Raw genomic sequence first — 22,121 nt, forward strand, 5'->3', positions numbered from 1 at the left:
GACAGACTCAAAGTACATTATGAATGATTTTATTTGTGTAAAGTACAAAAGGTGGCAAAATCACTGTGTTAGGACTCAGGGTACTGCATATCTTGGTGAGAACAAGACTTTGATTATTCATAGTGGGGTGGAGATAATTGGTCATATTCCCTCATCTGATCTGAAATGTGAGTCTTTATCAGAGTAAACTCCATGATGAAGCATTGAGCTATTTATTTTTGCTTCTCTCAGTGCCTTCTTCATAAGAAAAACTTTTTTTTAAAGCAATGCAGCAAATAACTGAGTATGTTCTAGAGACTGGGGTATACATACCCACAGGACCAGTTGCAAAAAAATTATTAAATGTTAGCTGAATCCATACATCCTCTCCAAGATTAAATTTTCACTGACAATGTCATATACAGCTTTAAAAAGTGCCATATCCTTGGAAGGAAACCCTAAGGATAGAAAACTTTGTTAGCCAACTCAAAATTATTCTCAAAAGTGGTACAAGACACAGTGTTGAAGGTGTATGTCAATAGTATAAGTGTAATTGTTTTCTGAAATACCAAAGTGGGAAAAGATGTTATCTGTAATATTAAGGAGAAAATAAGACAATTCAACCCCACACCGATAGAAAACACTTGATTGTCAATATTGACCTTGGGAAATGCATTGAACTTGTTTCAAGCTATTTTTCCAACAAAAAGAAAAAATATTTCTTTTTGAATCAAGACACTGCTTTAAATCTCACCTAAGGAAATCATCCAAAGACCCAACTGTTCAACACTTTTTTAAAAAAATCACATAAATTTTACACATATGCACACATAAACATACACACACATTTCAAACATGTCAATCAAATTGTCCATAGAAATCTACTTATTGAATTTCAGTGAATAGACTGATCTCCCAGTCCAACTCCTCTTTCTCTTTTTTAAATCAGTGAATGTAGTCACTAAATTTAAACCAAAATGTTATTTGTTTTATACAGTCTCTCAATGGAGATACAGCAATGTACACATGACCTTGTCAGGTCCCTTGGTTCTGATAATACCAGAACCAGAGTTTGTGATTGCTAATTTTATGTCTCAACTGAGCCACAGCTGCCCAGATATTTAGTTAAACATTATTCTGGGTATGTCTGTGAGGGTGTTTCTGAGTGAGATTAACATTTACATCAGCAAAGCTGATAGCCTGCCTAAAGTGAGAGTGGTTTGCGTTTAAAACCCAGACTAATATACACATGTAGAGATTTTTCTCATTACCTTGTTTTCTTCTGGCTGTACCACCAAGTCCTCCTAACTCCACTCTCACTGAATCTACGCGCCCTGTGATTTTTGCTAGCAGGGCACCTTTTCATTCACACAGTCATACATTCACTTACTCACTCTCTCACTGAGCATTCATTAAGTGTTTGATCTATGCCTGGGCTGTGGCTGGGGTTGGAGAGCCAATACAAAGGGCATCGTCCCTGCACTCCAGGAGCTCACATCTAAGGGGGAGCAAAGAGGAAAAGTGCAATCCAGCCATGTGCCAAGACTGTGGGGATTATCACTTTGTCCCCCTTCCTTCTTCTTCCACTCCCAATTCCCTAACTCAATCTTTGCTATCTCAGTTTCCAAGTCTGGCCCCCAAATATGAGAAATACCTTAAAAGATAATCTCACTAAAATAGTTCTTCTAAGGCTCTAATAAGGACAAATTAGGGCATAAATGCTTCAATCGACATTGTGCCAAACATTTAATTAAACAGAGAAATTGTCACACACGTTTCTCTTCCCATGTCTTGTTAACACAGAATGGCTACTTCCCAAACATTACTTCTTTTTTCTTTTAGCCAAGCAGATGCCATGGGAATTACTCACGAAGAACCTTGCTCTAATCCCAGAATGATGCTAATAACAGTTCCAATAAAACCAGGGTAGTGGTCTGATTTGTTCTTTCTTTCACTCTTGTTTATTACCTCTGAAGTGTGTTTCTGCTCAAATGTGTAAAAAAAGAAAAAAAAAAAAACATTCATCTGTATTCTAGAGGAGAAAATATAAGCCTCCTCGAAGAAAAGGAAATTACAGCTGTTTTTTTCTATCAATCTTATGAACAGTCTGTCAATTACTATAACATGTTAGTAAACCATGAGACTATTTCAGCAGAGCAAAGTAATGTAGGTTAGATTATTATTATCCACAGCAAGAGAGGATATACAGAAGACCTCAGCTACTGCTTCTTCCAACCTTTTGGGCTATGAGCAGCAAGGTATAGAGAATTCCTTTGGGTGCAGACAAAATCCTACGTATTGGCTTCCAGTGAGCACTTTTGTCCCTTTCATTGTTGCTGCTGCTGTTCAGTCACTCAGTTGTGTCAAACTCTTTGCGACTCCATGAACTGTAGCAAGGCAGGCTTCCCTGTCCTTCACTATCTCCTGGAGTATGCTCAAACTCAGTCCATTGAGACAGCGATGCCATCCAACCATGTCATCCTCTGTTGCTCCCTTCTACTCCTGCCCTTGATCATTCCCAGCATCAGGGTTTTTCCTTCTTTTCTTTACTTCATATCAGGTGGCCAAAGTATTGGAGCTTCAACTTCAGCATCAGTCCTTCCAGTGAATATTTAGGATTGATTTCCTTTAGGATTGACTGGTTTGATCTCTTTGCAATCCAAGGGACTCTCAAGAGTCTTCTCCAATACCACAGTTCAAAAGCCCTTTAAACAAGTGTAGCTACTCCTTACACAGTGAAAATGATGGGTTAATCACAAAAGGTTTTCCTATTAAGGTCATCACCAAGTCCACTACCAACTTATTCGCAATTGTTTCTTTTTTATCCCAGAGAAGATTGCTTTTTAATGACTCTGGATTATAGCATCTCATGTACCGGGACACTGAAGAGAATACAAAATGGTGCATTTCTCCCAATAGAGTGTATGTTCTACCACCTCCTTCTCCTTCTCTTATCCGGTGTGCATGCACCATCGAGTAATAACCTTGTGATTAATGCTAGTAGTGCCCCCAAAGTCCTATCTACTTTCGGATCTTCTCCAATTTATTCTAAAAATAGTTATTGAACTATTATCCCTTAGTTGTGATGTCAATGGCAAAAGCTACCATTCTCAGTTCTGTCATGTGTCCCAAAGACCTCTTAAATCAAAGCAAAACATTTAATTCTGAGCTTATGGACCATCAAGCAATTATAGGAAGATTGGAAAGCGAATGAGATTTCCCAAAGAGAAAGTTTCATGGAAAGAACCAATGGCTGTAGCCTCCCTAAATGCTTAAGTGATCCCTGGTGACATTTCCTAGGTAACCTGGAAATGTTGCAAGGGGTTGCTTTTTTGGTGAAGAGAAAATTCTAAAAGTTGCATTTCTTAGAATGCTTTTGAGTAGGAAAATGCTATTGTGCCACATTATAGACAAGTTCCTAAAACACAGGTGTCATTTGCAACAATTATTCTCTGATTCTTTCCTCTAGTTAGATGATAATTATTCTATCCCATCCACTTAAACCTCATGCTCAGCTATCAGCCATCTCTCACCACCACCTGGCCTCTGCAATGGTCAGGATCTATGGCCTGCCCTTTGTGTGCTCCTCCAACTGCATTTCTCCCCACGTTCCTGAACTACTTTTCTAGAACTCCACCAACTTGTATTTTTCCTAGTTTTAAAATAGTGCTTCCAAACAATTCCCTTTGTGTAGCCAATCTGAACTGAATGTTCTGATCTCTATTACTGCATCAACTTCCATGAGTTTTGTGACTAATAAACTTGGTTGTCAATTCTCTGTTTATTACATATATCCACATAGTCCAGTTCTTCCCTTTCTTTCTGCCTTTTTAAAACAATGATTTACACAGAAATGCTATTTATTGTCAAACCCTTCAGGCAACTTGTAGAGAAGTCTGTACATTATGCAAATTGCAAATATTGCTCAACAACATTATAGTACCTCAGTGCTATATCGTCATTTTCCATCTTTTGACAAATATTCAAGTTTTCAATCATTTCCCTTTTTATGTCAATCACAATAAATTTTGCATTATCTTTTTAACAATTTCTAAAATGAGCCAGAGTTTCAGTGGAGTGAGACAAAATTCCAAAAATATTCCCATCATTTACCTAAAGGAGTCAATCAACAAATAATTCAGATTCATCTCATTTAGCAGCTGCTGCTAGTTACATTTCTATATGAAAATGTTTTTGTAACTCTTATCATTGATTTACAATGTTGTGTTAGTTTCAAATGTATAGCAGTGATTCAGTTATACATATATATATATAAATATATATATTCTTTTTTTATACTCTCTTCCATTATAGGCCATTACAAGAGATTGAGTATAGCTCCCTATGCTATACAGTAGTACCTTGTTGTTTACCTATTTTATATATGGTGTGTGTGTGTGTAATAGTCACTCAGTCAAGCCCTACCCTTTACCATCCCATGGACTGTAACTCACAAGGCTCCTCTGTCCATGGAATTCTCCAGGCAAGAATACTGGAGTGGGTTGTCATTTCCTCCTCCAGGGGATCTTCCTAACCCAAGGATCAAACTCAGGTCTCCTTCATTGCCGGTAGATTCTTTACCATATGAGCCACCAGGGAAGCCCTTTATATATGGTAGTGTGTATATTTTAATCCCAAACTCCTAATTTGTCCTTCCTCCCTCTCTTTCCCCTTTGGTAATCATAAACTTGTTTTCTAAGTCTGTGAGTCTCTTTCTGTTTTGTAAATAAGTTAATAGGTATCATTTTTAAGGTTTTATCACTTATACCCATATATGCGATATCATATGATATTTGTCTTTCTCTTTCTGAATTAGTTCATTTAATATAATAATCTATACATCCACCCATATTGCTGCAAATGGCATTATTTCATTTGTTTTGGTGGCTGAGTAATATTCCATTGTACCACATATTCTTTATCCATTCAAGCGTCAATGGACAGTTAAGTTGCTTCTATGCCTTAGCTACTGTAAACAGTTCTGGGGTGCTTGTATCTTTTCACATTATGATTTTCTCCAGATATATGACCAGGAGTGAGATTGCAGAATCATATGGCAACTCTATTTTTAATTTTTAAAGAACTTCCATACTGTTTTTGCTCTTCACTGAACTTAGAGCATTAATGGTCCTAACACTTACCTTGCTGCTGCTAAGTCGCTTCAGTCATGTCCGACTCTATGTGACCCCATAGACGGCAGCCCACTAGGCTCCTCTGTCCCTGGGATTCTCCAGGCGAGAACACTGGAGTGGGTTGCCATTTCCTTCTCAAATGCATGAAAGTGAAAAGTGAAAGTGAAGTTGCTCAGTCATGTCCAAGTCTTAGCAACCCCATGGACTGCAGCCTACCAGGCTCCTCCATCCATGGGATTTTCCAGGCAAGAGTACTGGAGTGGGTTGCCATTGCCTTCTCCAACACTTACCTTAGCACTGTTTTATTTAAGATTGATATTCTTTTTCATGTGAGGATCAAGAGGAAGCTATGCGCCTGTTAATCCAAGGTTTGGGGCTGTTGTCTTATGACTCATTTCCAAGGGTGTAATATGAGTGTCAAAAATTATCACTGTCCCTGGTGGCTCAGATGATAAAGAATCTGCCTGCAATGCAGGAAACCTGGGTTGGGAAAGTCCCCTAGAGGAGGGCATGGCAACCCACTCCAGTATTCTTGCCTGGGGAATGCTCACAGACAGAGGAGCCTGACAGTCTAAAGTCCATGGGGTCGCAAAGAGTCAGACACGACTGAGCAACTAAGCACAGCACTCCATAATATTGCTGTCTCAGCATCATTTTGTGTGCCCACCCCTCCAGCATGGGATTTCAACACCAGCCCTCCCTCAAGCCTAGTACATGACCTTTATGGTCACAAGTAAGTGTAAGTTCCCAATATGATTTCTCCAAAGCCCGGGGTGATCAATTGTCTCCCTTGCCTTCAAGCTCTGTCCCCATGTGCCCTCCTTAGATAAGACTCTTCCAACTGCAAAGCTTACCACAACCCTGATCTTGTTGGTTTGAATTGACCAATCCAGCCTTAGCCCTGGGAACTTCAAAAAAGTACTCCACCCTTGGACCTTAATAAAGGCATGCAGCCCTGATCTTCTGGGCTTGAGACTGAAGGAGGAAACACCAGAACAGGCTCCATCTTGAAAGCAGGACTCCATCTTGGGCCGGACTGTGAACTTTGATCTGTATGCCCAGTATCTATGGAAACAACATACCAACTGGAAAACCAGACCCCCCCGGATGGAAGAACCCCAGGGCTCATACCTAGACTCTCCATTGCCTAAAGAATACCCTAATTATCTGTGTAACCAAATAGAATAATAAATTCTATTATGCTTATTGGGGTATGACCACAGGCCTATTGATAATTGTCCACTCTTAACTACCTAGGCTTAAGGCATATGAATCACGGGTTAACTTTGATTGTATCTTTCTCTTCCTTTGTTCAGACTAGTTTCAGGGAATTTGGGGAGGAGGGTTTGGGCACGTACACTTAGGGTATATAAGGTTTTCACAAATGCTGGTCGGGGTCCTTGGCTAAGAGGAGACTCTGCCTTGGGCCCGCCGGTGTAATAAACTGCACTCCACTATCTGCATTGTCCTTCTGAGTGAGTTTGTTTTCCGGAACACATGGCTACAACAAGACAATCTGCGACCTGGAACCTGAGACCCTTTGCTGCAGTGCTTGCACCTGGACAAATGTCTCCTTGAGCAATAAAATACAAAGATACTACAGGGACTAAACATAACTGTATACATGTGCAGCTGGGGTAAATTATAGACAAGATACTAAAAGACCATGCAAATCCCAAGTCCACTTCCGAAGAGCTGGGGACAAAAGCAGGGTGTTGGGATCAAAAACAGGGCACTATCCATGCTCCTGGGCTTTCCAGCTGGAGTACTGGTAAAGGACTCGGCTGCCAATGCAGGAGACATAAAAGAGGCAGGTTTGATCCCTGGGTTGGGAAGATCCCTTGGAAGAGGGACACAGGAGACACAGGAGACACAAGAGATATGGGTTTTTCCCTGGGTGGGGAAAGTACCCTGCAGGAGGGCATGGCAACCCACTCAAGTATTCCTGTCTGGAGAATCCCATGGACAGAGGAGCCTGGTGGGCTAAAGTCCATGGGTTTGCAACAGGACTGAGCACTCACTCACTAAACGTTATGCTACTGCAGCTCACTGTGCTGTTATAGAAACAGTTTTATGTCATGTCTGTTTTTTAAAAATGTCAATTGAATTGAATAACATAAATGACTGGTTTTTAGTTTCGTAAAAGGAATAGAAATAAGTAAAATGGGCTTACAATAAATAGGGAATAGACATTGAGTTGTAGGTTAAAATTTTCAATGCTGTACAGATCCCAGTTCCTCATTAATTGCTTTTCTTCTCTATAGTTCCATGTACTTTCTTTTTCAATTTGGAAAATCTTATGGACATGGCTTTATTATGCTCAAAAGATAGGTCTGCCCAGGAAAAGTCACATATGTGAGGAAGAACATGAAACACATTGAAACAGGATAAAAATGGGGCTTGCTGTTCAGAAACATCTCCTGTGTTTTACAGTCCCACTAATGAGATGAGACAGTTGTGGACCTGTGTTACCAACTCTCCCTACTTGCTCTGTAGGCGAGAAATACAGTGCTTCCTGCCATATCAGTAAACAAGGATGTAGCAGTCATCAGCCTTCCAGTGTGAGCCTGTAAGCCCTCAGGGAACTCAGGAAGGAGAATATCTGCTATTTAGCAGCCAACAACTATAGTCTCTCCCAATATGACTCGTGAGGAAAGGAAGCTCAGGATGTGAAAACACAGGATACTGGCCCCAAAGAGCTGAGGTGCATATCAAAGGAATGACTTCAGTGAGCCCAGACTCTTGCATCTTCCCATATATAGTAATGCCCTAAATTCCTTAACTTGAGATATCTGGTTTTCTTTCATTACAATAACTCTTAGAGGTTCTGACTACTTGCCCTTCGTTGCAAAACTCCTATATAACCTGGCTTCTCCCCTCACCTCCTCAGAGCAGTTCTCTCAGGGGCACTTGAGATGCTATCTCCCAGGCTTAAGCCCTAAAAATTCCCACCAAATAAAACATAACTCTAAACTTTTAGGTTGTGAAAATTTTTTAAGTTGACAAAGGGATAAAAAGTCCTGAACTCCCTCCCGCAAAATTCATTCACTGAGCTTAGTGTGTGCACAAGTATTGCAACTTAGAAGAAGAGCTTAAAAAACTAGCTAATATTTATGAAATGGAATAAACCACAACACTGCAGAGATATGAAAGCACTTAATAAATGGATAAACCCTGGCAGCCACTATAAAATGCCTTCTGTAACGAACATATATGTATTTTCCCACAATTCCTTAGGTACTGGGATGTTTCTCAAGTAAATAATGAATTTACGTTATTTTGAAGAGGAGCAGTTCAAGTTCTCTAATACTATCTGTGACTTCCCAGGTGTGCAATGGTAATGAATCTGTTTGCCAGTACAGGATACATGGGTTTGATCCCTGGGTCAGGAAAATCCCCTAGAGAAGGAAATGACAACCCACTCTAGTATTCTTGCCTAGAAAATTCCATGCACAGAGGAGCCTGGTGGGCTACAGTCCATGAGGTCACAAAGAGTCAGATACGACTGAGCTACTGTACAGACACAGGTGGTAATAGTATCTGCAGGGCCAGCCTTTGTTTTGATAATCAAACTTGAATATGCAAAAAGAAAGCCTGTGCAAAACTGGCCCATTGGATATGGCCTGGAGGGAGGGGTTGGCCTCCTTCAAAAGACTGAAACCTGTTCTTGAAAACCAGTCAAAGCTCAAGGCAATCAATTGTCATAAACGGCTGAAGGTGTGGGTCTGTCCTGGATGGCATCTGATGAAGTCCATCCTGAAGGAACCCAGGACTGGTCTTTGACCCCTGTAGGGGCTAGTACTTGGCTTAAGAGTGATTCACCCTCCGGGGCACAGCTCCTCCCCCAAGTCTTATAGAGGATTCTGCTAGATACCTGTGTGCTCTCTTGTTGCTGCCCAGCTGCTACAGCACATGCAGAAATTCATTTCATAGATAATCCCTGCTCCAAGTCAGAATGGTTACCCAGGCAGCCAGCTTGGTTTGTTGCTTATGTTTTAAGGGGATTTTTAGTCTTGGGAAATTAAAATATTATTAAATTCCAAAATAAATCTGAATGCTTAGAAATTTTCCTCAAAAATACTTTTATACTTTTGTATACCTGCAGTGCAGGAGACCTGGGCTCGATTCCTGGGTCTGGAAAATCCCCTAGAGAAGTGAATGGCAACCCACTCCAGTATTCTTGCCTGGAGAATCCCATGGACAGAGGAGCCTGTGAGGTTACAGTTCTTGGGGTCACATAGGACATAACTGAATGACTAACACTTTCACCTCTCTTTCAATTTTTTAAAGTTTGTTGTTATTTTGTTCTACTTTTCTTTATAATTAAGCCCATGGGTTACTGGCTTTAGGTTTAGTTTCAGAATGAGGCTAAGGATTTGTCCTTTGTAGCATAACTAATGATTTTTTTTTTTTAATCTTAATTAAGTTTGTGAAACCTCTCCTTTTATCTAAAAGTATAGACACTTTCAATGTGCACATCTCACATACTTTTTGTAAAGTAATGATAAGCTATGATCTCTCACTCTACAGGAGTGTCTGCAATTTTTGAAATGATAATTCAAGGATTTGGGCACTACTGAATTAATCCCTTGCTTGGAAGATAAGTCATTGTAAAATGGAGCAGGAACCTAAAATCCTTAACCCCATGTCCTCTGCCTGCATTTTGTCTGAGGAAAAACTTTAGCCAAAGAAAAAGTTTAATCATAGAAGTGAGGAAATTCAAAAACAAAGGAAAACTGTTCAACAAAACTAAGTAATAATAGTATAGTTATTCATCATAGTTAAGGGTGACAGAGGATGAGATAGTTGCATGGCATCACTGATTCAATGGACATGAACTTGAGCAAACTCTGAGAGATGGTGAGGGACAGGGAGGTCTGGCCTGCTGCAGTCCATGGGGTCATAGTCAGATTGAACAATAAAGGACCTTTAGTTCCTTCTCAAGAGCTACAGATTATTCTAAGCCATAAGCTGTCTTGTAGATACTGAAGCCCTCATCAGGTGAAAGAAGTTAACTATATGGTGACTTTACTGTAACCATGACATTTTTGTACTGTCTTTTAGTCTCTAAGTCCTGTCCGACTCTTTTGTGGCCCCATGGACTATAGTCATGACATAAGCTGCCACAACTCCAAGAACTGGCCTCAAGGAAATGGGAACAAACAGACCCTGGAACTGAAGACTCCTGTACCTAAAAGAATCAAGATGAGGATGGTCAGACCATCACATGACCAATTTCAAGATGTCTGCCAGAGCTGACTGTGCTGTTTCTGCATGTCATCCCATCCCTCAGCCTATAAAAACTCTTGCCCACTGGTTTTGTGTGTCTAGGAGGTGAGCCTTTGGACAGGTGTCCTCTCTACCCCACCAGCTGCCAGCAACCAAAGTAAAGCAAACTTTCCTTTCCACCAACCTTGCCTTTTTATTGGCTTTTGAGTAGCAAGCAGCTGGACCCCACTTTCAATTACAATTTTTCACCAGCTGATCTAGAGCAATCTGAAACTCACATATAAAGGAAGTATGAGGATTATTTGGAAATGCAATTTGACAAAAGTTGAATACAGAAGGAAAAAGCTGCTAATTGTTACACTAAATAAAATCTAGATCAGGGTAATGGAATTCTGGTCTTGAGTTCTTTATTAATAAAAAACTATGATCAAACAATTTCATGGCAAAATATATTGCACACTGCTTGCTGGCTAACTGCAGTAGAATCACTCTGTGGGTTTCTATTTATCCTGGCAATCCTGCCCTCAATTTCTAAGGGAGTGGCAAGTAATTCGTAAGAGAAAGGTGTTCTTTTTACATTATCCCTAGCAGGCTTCTGTTGTAATATAAATTACACCCTTCCTATATTAGAAGTGCTTTCAAAGTTAAAAGCCATTTTTTTCTTTCTAATTTACTGCCTATATCTGATTTTCTAGAAGTCTACGGCTTTGAAGATTGGACAATGTCATACAGAAAGCTGGCCCCTACTCCTTCCAGCCCTGCAACTTCCCAGGCAAGGTTTTTCACCCTTGACACTATTGCTATTTCAGGCTGAATAATTCTTTGTGTTGGGGGTTGTTCTGTGCAGTGTAGGGGGTTAGTAGCACCCCAAGATTTTACCCATCAGATACAATATCAGCAACCCTCCCCAATACCTCCCTAATATTCCCCACCACCACCTCCAAAGGTTGTGAAAACTGAAAATATCTCCAGACTTTGTCAAATGTCCACCTCCACTGCCCTTAGTCTGAGGCTGAAGAGAACAGCCTTGCTCAAGGTCACATGTGTGTGTGCTAAGTCTTCATTCGTGTCCAGCTCTTTGTGACCCTAGGGACTGTAGCCTGCCAGGCTCTTCTGTCCATGGGATTTGTCAGGCAAGAATACTGGAGTGGATTGCCACGCCCTCCTCCAGGGGATCTTCCCAACCCAGGGATACCATGTCCCTTATGTCTCCTGCATTGGTTCTTTACCTACCACTAGTGCCACCTGCTCTTCTCATTTAGGAAAGCTCGGAGAGCCTGTTTCCACCCTCCAGCTCCCAAGCTCCCTGGAGGACCAGTGGAGGCCTTTGCTGTGAATGCATCACCTTTCACATCTCCCTCTTTCCCATCCTGCTTCCTTCATTTCTGCCTTTGGTGCCATGAACGCACACAGTTTAATAATCTCAAAAAAAAAAAAAAAATCTCTATCTCAGGCAGCATATGCTTTCCTCAAAACCAAATGGGTAACAAAGTATTTCATCAATTTACAGAAGCACATTTTTATAACATTTTATCATCAATGAAATCAGTTGTTTTTAAATCCATGGCATGTTGTAACTTAATCGGTACCATGATTTCTTTCTTATGGTACATAAAATAATCATCTAAAAAAGGTCTCAATCCTCCTACACTGTTGGTGGGCATGTAAATTGGTGTAGCCATTATGGAGAATAGTATAGAGGTTCCTTAAAAAACTAAAAATAGAGTTGCCATATGAGTCAGCAATCCCACTCCTGGGCAATTTCTGGACAAAATTATAATTCAAAAAGATAAACATGCATCATATGTTCATAGCAGCATTGTTTATAGTAGCCAAGACACAGAAATAACCTAAACGCACATCAGCAGATGAATGGAAAAAGAAGTGGTATATATATATAAAATGGAGTACTATTTGGTCATAGAAAAGAAGGAACTAATGCCATTTGCAGCAATATGGATGTACCTACATTAAGTGGAGCGAGTCAAAGACAAATACCATATGATGTCACTTAAATGTTGAATCTAAAACATGACACAAATGACCTCATCTATGGAACAGAAACAGAATCATGGACATAGAGAACAGACCTGTGCTTGCTAAGAGGAAGGGAATGTGGGGGGAGGAATGATTAGAAATTTGGAATTAGAAGATGCAAGCTATTATAGAGAGAATGGATAGACAACTAGGTTCTATTGTACAGCATGGAGAGCTATGTTTAATCTTGTGTAATAAATCATAATGGAAAAAATATGAAAAAGAATATATTTTATATACATGTATGTATAACTGAACCACTTTGCTGCACATCAGAAATGAACACATTGTAAAACATCTTAAATCAACTACACTTCAATAAAAAAATAAAATTTAAAAGGAATCCCATTTTAGTTTGTTAAATATAATAGATGAAATAAAATTAAAGCTAAAATTTGGCATAAGAAAACAATACATTAGCCTCAGGTTACTAAATTATTTGGTAAATCATTGGCTGCTGAGTGGGAATTTAAATTAAAGGTTAATATCTGGGGTGGCTGTTTTCCTTAGTCACTAATAATATTTTGGTATAGCAATAATTTACTATTCTATATGTAAAGTTAAATTTATTAATCATGATATATATATATATATATGTGTGTGTGTGTGTGTGTGTCTGTGTGTATCTATCTATGTGTAGCTAGATTATAAACTGATTTATAAAAACAAAGTTGTATTGTTTTTCTGAGGTATCATTTTTCTCATTAAGTAACCTTTTTGAAAATATATATAAAAGCACCAATGCCCTCTGCTTCTAGGTCATCTAAGCCATGACTTTTTACCAACATAAGGCATCTAAACCTGTGACTAATCTATATCATGATTTATGTTGTCGTTCAGTGAACCATATAGAACTGCATTTTGAAGAACATGTTGTGATTACTGCCTTTAGGGACTCAAACTGCATTGGAAGCAGTTCAATTTAATTGCCATTTGTTGGTATGTAATTGTCTATAATTTGACATTGGCCAAGAGATCTTTCTTTTACCTTTCACAAATCAGTAAAGCACACATGTATTTTTTCAAATTTTAAAATGGTTTATAATTAAAATAGATTTTGAATTACTTATGTATTCATGCTCCATTTACTTTTTTCAAGGTATTTAAAACATTTTTGAGCTACAATAAAACTTTAAATGATAAATTTGCTAAAAGTCTTCAAAGAGCCACATTTTCAAAATGTAGCAATCATTTTCAGAGAAAAGTTTTTAAAATACATTATGCAAAATGTGGGTTATTTGATAAAGCATTTATATTAAGTGGTTGTGGAAATATATCCAATATGAGGAGAAGACCACAGTTGATCTAGAACAAGTTGAAAAGTCAAACACTAAAAGGTAAAAATATGATTTCATCAATTGTATCCTGATAATCATGTTGCCTAAACATTTCTTTGTGTAAAGTTACTTATGATCAACCTTATACAATTTCATGGGTGGCTTAACTCGGACATTGTTACACCAGGTAATGTATATTTTTTAAATAGTCAAGCAGCCCAGGCCTATCCAGGTAGGTGTAAAATTTCATCTTCCAAAACAAATGACACATATAGAACTGAGATTTAGGGAATTTTTATGCACAAGGTAAATGGTGGACTCTGAATCCTGCATCTCATTTCTAGCTCAAATAATGACCCAAGCAAATGCAATTTAATTATCTTTAGGTCATACTCAATCCATGCACATTACATAATCTTGTCAGTTGCTTATAAAAGCTCCACCAGACAAGGGTGCTTCATCACCTTCTTTTCAGTCTGCAATTATGGCACAATAATTCTTGCTGCTAATCATGTTGATGAGGGCTGTAATGTTTAACTAATCTTCATAAAGTGCTATCCACATCTGCTCTCAGGTCACATCACACCATAAGGACCAGCAAAACCAGATGCTTTTAAAACTGTTCTTACTGATTCTGCGGGTGACCCTTGTTTTTAGCTCTGTGATAATACTAATTTAACTGAATTATAGAATGGAATAACCAAACCTAAAAAGTTTTCCCAGATATATTGATAAGAAAATGACATTTAGAGAGTAAGCAGACTTTTCTAAAATAAAACATTTGATTTTGTTTGATAAGACCATTCAGAAAAACTGAATAAAATAGTCTTGGCATGTTACATTTTCAGGACATGTCTATTTCATGTAAAATGCAAAAACTAAAACTATCTAGTCAGCATGCTTTTCAAAAAACTGCCAATTTTTGTTTCTTCACTGGTTCTATTTACTTTACAAAGGAAAAAAAGTCTAAGAATTTTCCTAATAATTAAAAATTAAAGTTAAACAAGTCTATTCATTTTTTTCTTTCCTTTTTAACTGAAAAATGAAGGGCATTAAAAATACATGTTGCAGAGAAATCTTTCACTGAATGATTTCTATTACAAAACAGTAGGAAAAATACCAAATTTTTGCTGTAGCAAATATATCATATATAGATAGATAGATAGATAGATAGATTAAAAGACACTTGCTTATTGGAAGGAAAGTTATTACCAACCTAAACAGTATATTAAAAAGCAGAGATATTACTTTGCCAACAAAGGTCCGTCTAGTCAAGGCTATGGTTTTTCCAGTGGTCATGTATGGATGTGAGAGTTGGACTATAAAGAAAGCTGAGCACCGAAGAATTGATGCTTTTGAACTGTGTTGTTGGAGAAGACTCTTGAGAGCCCCTGGGATTGCAAGGAGATCCAACCAGTCCATCCTAAAGGAGATCAGTCCTGGGTGTTCATTGGAAGGACTGATGTTGAAGCTGAAACTCCAATACTTTGGCCACCTGATGCAGAAAGCTGACACATTGGAAAAGACCCTGATGCTGGGAAAGATTGAGGGCCAGAGGAGTGGGGGACAACAGAGGATGAGATGGTTGGATGGCATCACCGACACAATGGACATGGGTTTTGGTGGACTCCGGGAGTTGGTGATGTACAGGGAGGCCTTGGCATGCCGTGGTTCATGGGGTCGCAAAGAGTCAGACATTACTGAGCGGCTGAACTGAACTGAACTGATATATAGATAAAATATATATTTGTCAGTTTATCTGTTTTACTTTTGGAGCTGTTCTTAACCAGGTACTACAATAATAAATGGTTTGAAAGAGCTATGATTGGCTTACAATGTAATAATTTTAAAAGCTACTCTTATGAATGAATTTCAATAAGCCACTGTGACAAGGCTCCATAGGTGTAAACTAAAATAAGTGTGGGCAGAGTCAAGTAGACTGATAAAAAAAATGTATTATTATAACAGTTCTGGCATTTTTTTACTTTACTTTCCCAATTGCTATTATTTTTATTTGCCATGCAATGAACCTATATATAATAGGAATTATATCAGAAATTGTTATAGGGGTTTTTTCCATGAATAATTAATAGCACATTTAGATTATGACTCACAAGCTTTATCAGAAATAGGATCTCAAATTTCAACTGTTTACCATGGTACTTTACTTACTGAAATTTGGTTCAGTTTTTGAAGTGTTAAGGGGATTCTCAATTCAAACTGAATTAGATTTTGATTTTAAAATAAAAAATGAAAATTTTAGAGGAGTTAAGGCCACTTTTGTTCTGAAATTCTATAGAAGCAAACATAAATATGATCGCATTTTTGTTGAGGAGAGTAAAGAAAAGATTAATCATTCCAAGTAATACACTGCAGAAAATTTACTAGAGAAGGAAGAAATGGCTGGTCAAGACTTGCTAATTTAGTCATAACCACTGTGGATTTTCAACTGCAAACACAGACAGACTGAAGACTTACCAGAATCCAGGTTCTCCCTCCACTGGTCCTACTCCTGGAGTGAGTTGGCTTGCAAAGCCCACAGCTGACCCAGAGTAGGCGCTCCTACTCAGGGTAGAGTAGTGTTAGCTGCCAGCCATTAAAGGAGGGTTTGAGGGTTGTGCTGTGTCTTTCTCTTTACCAACACTTTTTTTGTGTGGTTGTCGAGGTTATATTCACAGTAAGCTTTGACATGGAATGAATTAATGTATTTGCTAGTAGATCAAGCCACTAAAAGTATATATAAAAAAAAGTCTGAGAAATATCCCAAAGGATTGTCTCTTCAATAAATGCTGCTGGGAAAATTGGATATCTAACTGCAAAAGAACAAAAGTGGATCCTTTCACAAAACTTAACTTAAAATTCATTAAAGGCGTAGACTTAAGAACTAAAACCACAAAACTCCTAGAAGAAAACAGAGGGGATAAGCTTCTTGCTCTTGACAATTAACACCAAGAACTAAGGCAACAAAAGCAAAAATAAACAGGTGAGATGCCATCAAACTAAACAGCTTCTCCACAGTAAAGGAAACCATCAACAACAGCAACAACAAAAAATACCTATGGAATGGAGGAAAACATTTGCAAGCCATGTATTCTATAAAGGGTTATTATTCAAAATAATGAGGAAGTCATAAAATTAAATAACAAAAGCAAACCAACCAATTTGATTAAAAAATGGGCCAAAGACCAAAAAAAGATATTTTTTCCAGAACATACAAATGGCCAATAGGCACATGAAAAGAAGTTCAACATCACTAATTGTCAGGGAAATCAAAATCAAAATCACAATGAAATATCACTTCACCCCAGTCAGAATGGCTATCATCAAAAACACAGGAGATAACTTGTGTCAGCAAGGATGTGGAGAAAAGGAAACCCTTGACATTGGTGGTGTGAATGTAAATTGGTATGGCCACTTTGCAAAATAGGATGACGTTTCCTCAAGAAAATAAAAATACAATTGCCATATAATCCAGTAATCCCACTCTGGACATATATTCAAAGGAAATGAATTTAATATCTCAAAGAGATATCTGTATGCCCATGTTCATTGCATACACAATAGCCAAGACATGGAAGCAATCTAAGTGACTACAGATGATGAACGGAGAGAGAAAATATGCTATACGTATACACAGCAGAATATCTTCAGCCTTAGGAAAGAAGAAAATTCTGCCATGTGCTACAACATGAATGAAATTGGAAGGTATTAAATTGTGAAATAAGTCAAACAGAGAAAGACAAATACTGCATGGTATCATGTTTATTTAATTTTTTTTAAAGGCAAACTCATAGAAACAGAGAAGAGAATAATGGTTTATAGGAACCAGAGGGTGGGGGAAATAGGAAGAGACTGGTCAAAGTACGTAAACTTTCAGTTATAAGATGAATAAAGTGTGTAGACAATTATACCATAGTGACTATACTTGAAAATATTTCATTATATAATTGAAATTTGCTAATGGAATAGAACTTGTGTTCTTAAAAAAAAAGAAGGTAAATATGTGAGGTGATAGATGTATTAATGAACTTATATAAATTAACTTGATATACTTAATATATATGTGAATCAAATCATTATGTCATATGTATTAAATATATTACAATTTATCAATTGCATGTCAATGAAGATTAAATAAGAAATCAAAACCTCAGATGTGCCAAATACATGTATGTTGATAAAAATTAAGTAAAAATTTTTAATACTTAAAGGGTATAAAAATATATGGAAAAATGACAAATATTTTGGTAAAACTTTTTGCTCCTCATTAAAAGGAAACATATTTAATTCCAATGTTTTAATCTATTAAGCATTTTATAAGAAATGATAACTGATATTAAAATATCAAAGTATAGAATTTTGTTTTATGCTAATAATACAATGAAATGTTATATCCTTTAACATAACATTAAAAAGGTTAACTTAAGAATGGTTGACAGGAAAGCTGGTAGCCAAGATTTCAGTTCTAAAGATTTACTAGCTAAGGATCATAGTGGATGTGAAATGTATCTGTCATTTATTGAACTCTCTATGTGTTATATGCTTTACCCTCTTTTATTTCCATGCTGCAAACTAAGTATTCTTATCTCCCTTTTATAAATGGGATTGGGAGAGCATGTTCTCAAGGTCACAGTTAACTTTTCTTGGCAGAAAAATATATATCTAGTAACCTAAATTACAAAGAGTAGCACATGAATTGTGTCCTACAGGGCCTTTAACCAGAAGGATAGATGTGCCAAAGTAAATGGAAAAATCCATCTCCAAATTTATGTATAAGGACTACTGATACTGGCACTGCTGATAGAGCTAAGTGTAGGGAAAATATGACTCACATCTTCTCCCAATATTTCAAATGATACTGTTACATAACATTCTAATCTCTCTACAGAATCATTTTTGCCAGCTTTTGGGATAATTTACCAGGATGCCCAGCTCATCCTGGGCATCCTGGTTTTCTGATAAGATTATAAAACTGAGAACGGTAATATCAGCATGATCTGGAACTTACCCCTCAGACAGCATTGGTAACTTTTTTTTTTTTTTGATATTCAATGTTTCTAAAACTTTAGATCAGGAGCACAAAGAGAAACGTCTTCTATCTCATCTCATACAAACAGATTCTAAATCCCTCTAATTCCTCTGTTTGGTACTATTTTTCTGGATTTCATAAGAATCATAAAGTGGAGGAAAGAAAAATACCAAACAATTTCTGGCCAAGATAGAGAAGGACTAGCAAATTTAGAACGGGTCAAGAATCTGGCAAACTTAGAATCACGAGCATCTGTTGAGCCTTATAAGCCATTCTTACTCTTCTGAACTGAAAATTAAGCCTAGCAGATCTCTAACTAGCTTTATAGCATATTGTGACAATATTGACATATTCAAATTTCCTCCTCTGGGAATGTTTATTACTTATTTTCATATATTACCAGGGCATTATATGTATTTCTCCAAAGATTCTATTGTATTGTCATAAAATATCCTTAACTCACATCAGTCTCGTTTCTTAGTCTTAATCATTTTAAAAATGTTTTATCATTTTTTTTCACTAAGCAAATCAGAGTTTTATCTATTTCAAAAAATCCAAAATTTAATGATGATTATATATATTTTGTTCTATTTTCATTATTTATATCTTACTCCTATTTTATTACAATTTGTTTATTTTATTTTCCAATTTCTTAATTTGAATTTTGGCCTTTAATGAGAATTTACTTTGTATCAAGATGAATGATGAATTTTTATAAATCATTTATGGACATAAAGAATATATATTCTTTCTTAGAGGATATTATATATTATAACATCATTAAATATGATGATTAAGTTATTTGAATCTTGAACATGTATGCTTATTTTTCCTTCTATTTTTTCAGGCCTGTGGTTTCTAAATATTTTATTTTTTTATTTTAATTTACCTTCTATTAAGGTAACATTGGTTTGTAATATTATGTAAATTTCAAATGTACATTACATTTTTCTGTATAGATTATAGCAAGTTCATAATCAAAATTCCAGTTTCCTTCCATCACCATACATTTGATTCACTTTGCCTATTTCTCCCTCCCCACTAGTAACCACTACTCTGTTCTCTGTATCTACATTTTTGTTTTTGCTTAGTTTTGTTTGTTCATTTATTTTGTTCCTTGTTTTTTATATTCCACATAAGAGTGAACTCATACTGTATTTGTTGTTCTCTTATTTCACTTATGATATCCTGAAGGTCCATTCACGTTGTCACAAGTGTGAAGATTTCATCTTCATTCAGTGACTAAGACGACAATAAAATAGAAATAAAACAAAGTGACTTCATAATTTGTCTAAGCTCACATAGAAACAAAGTCATTGGACAACCCATGAAACACCAAATATCCCCTCTCCTGGCTAATGGATGTGCTTCTTTAAAAGAAAAAAAATGCATATATAGTGTTTATTTACTTATTTATTGGCTTCACTGGGCTTAATTGTGGCATGCGGGCTCTTTAGTTGCAGCATGTGAGACCTAGTTCTAGGACCAGTGTTCAAACCCAGACCTCCTGCATTGGAAGCATGGAGTCATAGCCACTGGCCCACCGGGGAAGGCCCTGGATGTTCTCCTTGGCCAGCTACCCCTTTATCCTGCCTCTAGTCTGCTCTCTCTACAGACTAGATTTATTGAGATATTCAGTCACAGAGTTTTTCCTCTTTCTGAGAGCATCCATTCTAGAGTGAACTCCTACTTCTTTAGCTCTTTACCAAACAAGCCAACCAAAAACCCAAATCCTGTAATAGTTTCTTTTTAACCCTCTTCCTGAGAGGCCCCACAACTCCTAAAGGTGAGACTCTCTCTCTCCAAATAGTAAACTCAGCTCATTCATACAGGTGTGTTCCTGGTGGTCATTACTGGAGCACACTGTCACTCTTACCCCAAGTGTGGAGAAATCTAAACTGGGGAATTCTGGGAAAGCACTGAGCTAGTGTCGGCCAGTGTAAGTGGTTTGCGTTATTCTGTTGCTCCTCAGGTTGTTTTCACAAAGCCTGAGCCCAGTTAGAAACTTGACTGCTCTCGAAGGCGCAGAGCTAGCTCCACTATTTCTGGAACCTTGCCTTGTCAGCGATCTTGCTTTTCTAATTGAGACCCAGCCCAGCTTCCACTTCAGTGAGGCCGCTATGAAGGCAGTTATCTAGTGCATCCTAGCAAATAACTATGGTCTAATTTAAAATGATATGGTGACCATTGGGCCAATTATGTTCAGAAATTTTACACAAAGTACATTACATCTAAGTGATTTTAAAATGTCTTATGGTTTCTTGAATTTGACTTTGGAAATTCACAACTTCAGATAAAAGCTCTATTTTAGCCCAAGCTATAAGGCAGCTGAGAAGGTAGTGACCCATTCCCTTGACCTGTGTCTAATAAGTTCAGTCAAAACAGTGGCGTCCTCACAGTACCCAGGAGTGTTCCTTGTTAAAAGGAATTAGGAGAATTTAGTTCTACTAATTCTAGTTATTCACACCCATGGCTTGGTTCTCAAATCCTGGGTTGGCCAGAAAGTTCATTTGGGTTTTTCTGTAAGATGTTATGGAAAAACCTGAATGAATTTTTTCACCAACCCAATAGCTTGAACTTTACCAAGAAACATTTTAAGGAAATAGGATGAAATAATTTGAAAAAAAAAAAAAAAACCCACAACGGAGGAGGAATCAAGGCAGCAAGGGTTCTACAGAGAGTCCCTGCTCTGGGACTATGTCTCCCAGCCCTTCTCAGCCCTACAACTGGCCCTCATGCTACCCTCCAGTCACCCTCCCTCCCCTCTCCCTCTGCCTCTTTCTCCTCCCACTCACAGACCACCTCCCTCTATTGAAACCGGCAAAATTTCTCTGCTGCCTTTCTCTGTCAGTCACCTCAAGAAGCTCCCGATCCCCCAGGTCATCCCCATCACATTCTGTTCTCTTCCCAGGGAATCCATTCCCTTTTTTCATCCCTCTGCTGCTGCTGCTGCTGCTAAGTTGCTTCAGTCGTGTCTGACTCTGTGTGACCCCATAGACGGCAGCCCACCAGGCTCCCCCGTCCCTGGGATTCTCCAGGCAAAAATACTGGAGTGGGTTGCCATTTCCTTCTCCAATGCATGAAAGTGAAAAGTGAAAGTGAAGTCGCTCAGTCATCCCTCTAGAAACCCTTAACCCTCCAGCTATATCCTCTTGAATCTGCAGCAAAACCTCATTCTCTTCTCCCGTCACCTTCTTGTTGTAATAACTCCCCCAAGAACTCTCTGCTAGGGTTCACAAGGGGCTCATAGCATATAGTTTAAAAATGGGTCATTGTGGTGACCTGACAAACAAGGGATGAACTCACAGTCGCCACATCACCCTGGTGGACATCCTGTTTTTTCCTTAAGGCGATAGCCTGTTTTTCCCTGCTGGTGCCAGTTTCTCAAGACTACACAACCACCCAACCGTGAGACCCCTTCAACTAGGTGATCACAAG

The sequence above is a fragment of the Bos indicus genome, chromosome 8 (genome assembly GCF_029378745.1).
Source record: "Bos indicus isolate NIAB-ARS_2022 breed Sahiwal x Tharparkar chromosome 8, NIAB-ARS_B.indTharparkar_mat_pri_1.0, whole genome shotgun sequence".
In the NCBI taxonomy this organism is placed as follows: Eukaryota; Metazoa; Chordata; class Mammalia; order Artiodactyla; family Bovidae; genus Bos; species Bos indicus.